Here is a 7050-nt window from a genome sequence, read left to right as displayed (position 1 = left end):
CAGAGCCATTCAGAATTTCCCAAGATTGTGGAGTTTAGGTGGAAACAAAGTTATGTGTGACTCCAGTGTTGCTACTGACATGACTCTGCTCTGCCTTCCCCACTTTTCAGATGAGGGCATTTCCTTTGTTTTCTGTGGGATGATTTTTAGAATGGGTCTATGATAGTCTGTTCTCTCTGGGGGGACATCAGAGTTGGAAGGAGATCAGCAAGGGACCCCCCTTTCCAAGCTGCAGCCAGCAGTTCTTGGAGCACGAGAGGAAGTTCTAGTTCACCCTTATTCTCTGTTGGCTTTCTCCTGTTTCCTTATTACAGTAAGCCAACACAACCCTCATCTGTCCCTAACCCATCTCCTAGTCCTGCCTGAATGTCTTTGTCCCCCCAAATTTATATTTGAAATCCTAAGCCCCAAGATTATAAAATTAGAAAGTGAAGCCTTTGGACAGTGATGAGGTAATGAGGACAGAACCTTCATTAATGGGATGGATGAGTGCCCTTGTAAAAGAGGCCCAAGGGCACTCACTCACCCCTTCTACCATGTGCAAACACAGTGAGAAAGTGCCATCTATGAAACAGAAAGCTAGCTCTCACCAGACACCAGCTCTGCTAGCACCTTGATGTTGAACTTCCCAGCCTCCAGAACTGTGAGAAATAAATGCTGTTTGTAAGCCACACAGTTTATGGTATTTTGCTATATTAATAGCATCCCAGATGGACTAAGAGGACCCCTAATACCCATGACTACCCATTTCCTTACAATTTTCAACAATGAAAAGGTAGAAATAAAGATTTAGGAAGTACGTCAGGTAGAACTTCCTGACTCCAAGGAGGCTCTGGAGCATACAGGTAAGGAATTCCAAGAGGCTGTTGTATATCCTTTCTCAGGAAAGCTGTAAGGCAAAGGGATACCCTGCCCCCACCTGGCCTACTTGGACTGGGCACACTTCTGCCTAGAGGCAGGGGGAGGCAACAAATGACCTCCAGAGGGTCCTGCTAGTCCAGGAAGCTGGGAACCTTTGGTGCAGCCACTGCTTGGCCGCAGATGTTCCCTGTCATCAATCACACAGTGCATCTGTTTGCTGTGCCGCTTGTTTAAAGAGTGAGACGTTTGCTAATTGAAAACTAAAAGATCCATCCGTCTCACTCACAGCCAGCATGAAATCCACTCAGCCGTGTAAGATTGGAGTATAAAAGGCAGTGTGAAGCTACAGTGTCCTTGGGTGGGTGTGCCTCATGGAGCTCATCTTCTTCCTGCTCCTGCCTCCTGATGAGCAAGTCTCCCTCCCTACCCCAGAACAGGCAGGGATGGCCCATATTACCATTGTTTAACATGTCCTCATCTATTTTCCTCAGTACAGCCCAGAGAGATTATTTGTAGCCCCAACTTAAAAATGGAGAAACTGAGGCTTAGTCAGATCAATTAATTTAGGAAAGGCCACACAAAGAGTAGGTGACCAAGGCAGGACACCACTCCAGGTGCTCTGGCTAGTCTGACCCATTCCTGAACCTATGTAGAGGTGCTGAGTTGGGGGGTACCAAGTATCTCCTTAAGTGAATTAAACCTAGGAAAGAATGGCCCAAGGGTATATGAGGGTAACACTGGAATTTCAACCATATCTGTAATGTTTGATCCCTTAAAGGCAAATATGGCAACATTCTAGGACTCCTGTTGTCATATCTCTCCACAGAGCCTGCAGGCAAATGGAGGCCAGTCCAGATCAGCAAGATCCAGGGACAGGAGCAAGGAAGAGCCAGGGTAGGGTGAGGCAGGGAGCCCACAGCTTCCCCTGCCCCAGTGCCTCCAGAGGTGGCTGTGTTTGAGAGAGAGGCTGTTTTGTGCCTCTGGAGAGGGAGACTGCTTCAGTGCTAGACCCTGTGGGATTCGCAAGAGCATGCCATTTCTCTGGGACTCAGTTCTCCCTTCTGAGGTGAGGACACATTAGATGAATGCTAAGGTCCTCTCCAGCCCTCACTTTCTATAATTGTGTGTGTCACCGGAGGAAATGCTGATATGAAGTTAATCCTTGTGGCCCAGGGTGGCTCCACTCCAGCCATGGAGGACTGACCCCCTGCTGTTCCCTCTACTTGGAGTGCTGTGCCACCTTCTCCCCTTGGGAGCTGGTGTTGCTCCTTCAATGCTGAGTTCTGTGAAGTCTTGCTTTTTTGTGCTTCACAGTACCTGTTTAAGCCTCATTTATTTCCCTGGGGGGTCTCTTCTCTGGATTGGCAGGGCGTGGGATCAGGGGCCTGGTTTTATTTCTGTCTGTGACTTCTGAATCTGACATAGAGTCTGGCAGAGTGAGGACAGTTGGTAACTAATTGCCGCAGAAGGAAGAAAGAAAGAAAAGGAGAGAGGAAGAAAAGGGGTGAAGAATGAGGTTCCTCTGCAGCCCAAATGACCCTGGGCAGCGTTGCAGCGGAACACTTTTCACCGCTCCATCTCTTTCTTCCTCCCCACTCCCTGCCTTACACACCTCAGTTTGGAGTCAAAGGTGCGCTGGAACCCCTGAGGCCTCCTTTTCCATTTCCATCTCAGGTCAACTCCAAGCAGGCCTTTTCCTTTGGATGAGTTCAGCAACGGAACTGACTACAGAGATTCCAAGACCTGAAATCAGAAAACGGATCCGGACCTCTCCGAACACCTCCTCTCCTTGTCTGACTTGCTGGATGGGTGGTGCCTCCTGCAACCCTTGGCTTCTGAGTCCTCAAAGGAGAGGACTGGCAAGCAGACCGTGAGGACCCAGCCCGCATTCACAGCGTGTTACTTCGGGTGTGTGTGGGAGCGCAGTGGGCAGTGGAAGGTTGGGTTCCCGCCTCAAAGCAAGGGATGGCGGAATCCCCAACCCCCTCCTATCCCCTCAGGCCGGGGAGCGCCCAGGAGGTGCAGCTCGTTCGGTGGGGGGCGGGGGTGGGGCCTGTCTCAGGGGCGGGGCCCGGGAAGCCTCCCTCCCGCGTTCCCCGCGCTCCGGCGCCGCGGAGCTGTCCAGCTTCAGTGCCGAGCCGGCAGCCTCCTGCGCGCACCGCGCCGCCCCCGCGCCGTCCCCGCGCTCTCTCCCGCCCCGCGCCCGGCCCCGCCCCGCCCCGCCCCGCCGCGGCCGGTCCACTGCTCCCCGCGGGCCAGAGCCGGCCGAGCGGCTGCCCGCCGGGGCTCTGAACGGCGCGGCGGGGCCGGGAGCCAGGGACCCGCCGAGGAGAGTGGCGGCCCTGGACGGCTGCCGGAGGGGCGGCCGAGCGTGGATGCGGCGGGAGCTGGAAGCCTCGAGCAGCCGGTGCCGTCTCTGCCCCGGGGCGCCCTATGGCTTGAAGGTAAGCTCTGGTCGGATGGAGCGGCGGGCGACTCGGGGTCACGGGGTGAGGAGGAGGGAGCTCCACGGGCGGCGCAGCCGGGACAGAAGTTTGTGCGGCCACTCCGGGCCGCCTGCTCGGGAGCGCCCGCCTGGGATGTGGCTCTGCACCCGCTCTCCGTCGGGCGGCGGCGGGGGGCGTCCGGAGCCCGCGGCTGTCGTCTCCTCTCCCTCCCTCTCAGTGGCCTCCTCGCCGCCCAGAAGGGAATCCTCGCCCCGGGCACGAGCAGGCGCAGCTCGGGCAGCCTCCCCGCGGGGCGCCCCGGGCAGCACAGCCCAGCAGCGGCATCGGAGGGCGGCCGCTCCCCACGATCTCGGGAGGGCTCTTCCCCTGACACCCAAGCGCGAGACCCTGGGCTCACGGCCAGAGTTCCGACCGCCTCGGAGGCAGGACTGGTTTTGGCAACTCCGTATTGGTGTGACCTGACGCTTTTCAGTTTCTAAGGCAGAAGCTAAGGATGAGGGAGGGAGAGGCGAATTCTGGCTCGATTCTCTCCCTCCCGAGGTCGCCGCTGTCCTTGGTCCTGAACTTTCATTCTCCTTCGCCTTCTCTTGGGTTGACACCTAGTCGGGAAGGGAGGCTTGGGTGCCAGACCCGTTTCGAACCAGGAGTGCGGGCGACGGTGGGGGCAGTAGCGGACGGTTACCGCAAGGCTTTCGGATGGAACAAGAGCCCCTCTAGGGAGGTGTGCGAAGACAGGAGGCAGGTCTAAGCTCCAGACAGAGCGCGTCCCTGTCCCTGTCTGAGGCGGCAGCCCTTGAGCGCTTCCTCTTGAAGAGCAGAGGTAAGAGGGTGCGTGTGCGTCTACACAACAGGCTTCACCATGAACACAAGTCACAGCACTGCAGGTCTGTGGGGACAGGCGCTTGCTCTCAGCCACAGGGAAGCTGTCTGAGCAAGTCGCTTTTGCCCCACTTGGCATCCCACTACTTTTTATTCTGGGGGTCCTGAGGTTGGGTGAGGGTGTGAGGTGCAAGGCACTTTGTGGATCCCACTCCAGATCCTTCTGCATTTCTGAATTTTGGCCAGGCTACAAGCCTTTTAGGCTAATCCTTGCTCCTCCTTAGGGAACTAGATATTCAACGATTCTTCCCCACTTCCACCCCGCTTCAAATGCAAATATGCATGCTTATCCCTGATTCATCCTGCAGCATTAGGACCACTTGAAAAAGAAATCATACTTATCATCTTTCCCCCGTGCAGCTGTTTGATGAGGGTGGGCAGATAGGGAGACTGTGGTCAGCGTGACCAGTTTCAAGAAAATCAGCAAGCTGGTTCCCTGGGTTCCAGCCCCTGCCTTGGACTTCCCTCCTTAGTGTTCAAAATTCCTGGATTATTTGTTTGCAGGGGGTTTTGATGCCATCTCTGAATGCAGACGTCTGACAGGGAGGTGGTTTGGGAGGCTTAGACCTAGAGCCAAATGAGGGCCAGGGTAGTCCCAGCCTTGGTCTCTTAAAGAGCATTCCTTCTACCTTCCCTGCACAGCCTGAGGTGTCTAGAAAATGGAGAGGTTCTGATTTGTTGTACAAGTCCAAGTAGCGTTTCTCTAAGGGCTTTTTTTTTTCTTTTTAATGAATTCTCTGAGAAGCTGGTTAAAAATGTGTATTTTTGCTTCTTCCTTGAAAAACTGCTGAATGAAAATCTCAAGCTGAGGCCCAGGAAATTTATATTTTAACTATGTTTCTGGATGATTCATATGCACACTGAATTAGCAAATTACCTCTCAAAAAGTTGAGACTCCTTAGAAGGTCTGTATACATTTATTTTCTTTTGAAAGTGGAAAGCAAGTTTATTTTACATAAAATTGATAGCAGATATTCTAGCAGAGAAAATCCCTTGAAGATATAAAAATGTGTTTTTAAGAGTTAAAAGAATCATATACTTTGGGAACCATTCGCTGATATCTAAAATATTTCTAAATTTCATACATTTGAACTTTATAAAATTAAGGTATTTAATCTCTCCCTTTGTCTCCTGCAGTTATACCTGTTAAATTCTTCATGTGTGAGACTTTTGGTAGAAAGACCATCCCCTTGATTAAATACCTTTGTTCAATTAAGAATGCAATCCAATCTCCTCTCCCCCAGGGTTTTCCTGGGCTTTTCTTCTTTCTAAAATTTTTGGCCCCTTTAAGGAATCACCAATATGGCTTCAGGTTGACTTATGTAAATACTAACTGTCCCTCTATGGGGGCCAACTCAGTGTTTCCCTCCTGCCCTCCCCCCGGGTGAGTTATTGTCTTCCATTATGGATGTGCTGTGATCTGTTAACCTAAGTGCTCCTGAAATGCCAAGGAGTGATTAGTTCAGCCTAGTAGCATGTCATGCTCCCCAAGGCTGGTAGCCACTCATGCCCTGCTGGCAGCGACATATTGACAGTATTGATTTGGTTTTTGTGCTCCACAAGCTAGGAAGCTTGTAGGGGGTGAGAAGTCCAGTAATGATGCTTGTGGACTAGTCAGTCTTTTACCTTCACCTGCAAGGGTGGATTATTTCTGTCTAGAATATGCAATTATCTTGAGAATGATACAGGAGAACCTGAAATTGAGAGAAACCCTTCTGTCCTTCCTTCCTTCCTTTAAATATTTCCCTCCCTCTTTCTTTCTTTCTTTCTTTCTTTCCTTCTTTCTTTCTCCTTCCTTCCTTTCTTCCTTCCTTTCTCTCTCTCTCTTTCTTTATTTTTCTTTCTTTCTTTCCTCTCTCTCTTTTTCTTTCTTTCCTGATGGACTCCTCCCCTGTCACCCAGTCTGGAGTGCAATGGCAAAATATAGGCTCACTGCAACCTCTGCCTACGGAGTTCAAACAATTCTCCTGCCTCAGCCTCTGAGTAGCTGGGATTACAGGCACCCACCACCACATCCAACTAATTTTTGTATTTTTAATAGAGATGGGGTTTCACCATGTTGGCCAGACTGGTCTTGAACTTCTGACCTCATGATCCACTCACCTTGGCCTCCTAATGTGCTGGGATTATAGGCATGAGCCACCACGCCAGCCTCTTTCTTTTACACCATGGGAAGCAAAGGGGAGCTTAGGGTCTCATTAGAAATATGGCCTCATATATTCCTGAGATTGTCTTGCTGAGCCGGACTGGTTTATGGTCACCATTCTCTGGGTAAACAAGTATAAGGGGAAAGACATGGGGACTCTGCCTGGAGAGAATGGTTTCCATCTCTGCTTAAAGTAAAAGTTACATTTTGGTATTAAGGAAAAAGTGTGACTGTGAAGATAGCACTGTGTGTGTGTGTGTGTGTGTTTGCATACACGTGCTTGCACACATGCACACATATGAGCACATTGCCCAAGAGAGACAGATATGATGAGACTTCCTTGAGCCAACCCTGTGCTGGCACCCACCACTTCTCCTTTCTTTGTGGCTTAATACTTGTGAATCTCCAGCTGTGAAGGTACGGTGTTTCAACACATAGGAAGAGAGGGTAATCAAGCTGAGATTTTATGATGCCAGAACCCTAAACCATATTTACAATATCTCCTAGAATCAGGTTGTGTATCAGCAGGTCACAGTTACCTAAGAGTTAAGGTCTTGAAAATAGCTTAGAACAGCATCCCAGTCATTTGCGTTTCCCTGGGACATAGTTTACAGGACTTTAGATCCTTAAGTTATCTTCTTGGGCTCCTCAGAGATCATGCCAGATGCCCCTAACTCCAAACAGGGAAGCTGTTTTTTCTTTTATTAAGTTATCCTA

At 51.0% G+C, this 7050-nt stretch overlaps 1 protein-coding gene across 2 annotated transcripts in view; it reads left to right on the top strand.

Annotated features, from left to right (window-relative positions):
• Positions 1 to 2990: 2990 nt before the first annotated feature.
• The window catches only part of DRD2 (dopamine receptor D2), a 66372-nt gene continuing 62312 nt past the window's right edge, over positions 2991 to 7050 (top strand). For both annotated transcript variants that reach the window (XM_021671099.2, XM_021671098.2), the window contains exon 1: positions 2991 to 3305. The gene's annotated coding sequence lies outside the window, so the exon portion shown is untranslated. The remainder of the gene's footprint in view (positions 3306 to 7050) is intronic.

The sequence above is a fragment of the Aotus nancymaae genome, unplaced genomic scaffold (genome assembly GCF_030222135.1).
Source record: "Aotus nancymaae isolate 86718 unplaced genomic scaffold, 86718_ANA_hifiasm-v0.15.2.pri h1tg000012l, whole genome shotgun sequence".
NCBI lineage: Eukaryota > Metazoa > Chordata > Mammalia > Primates > Aotidae > Aotus > Aotus nancymaae.
The sequence above is the reverse complement of the archived record's forward strand: the minus strand, read 5'-3'. Positions and strand labels throughout refer to the sequence as shown.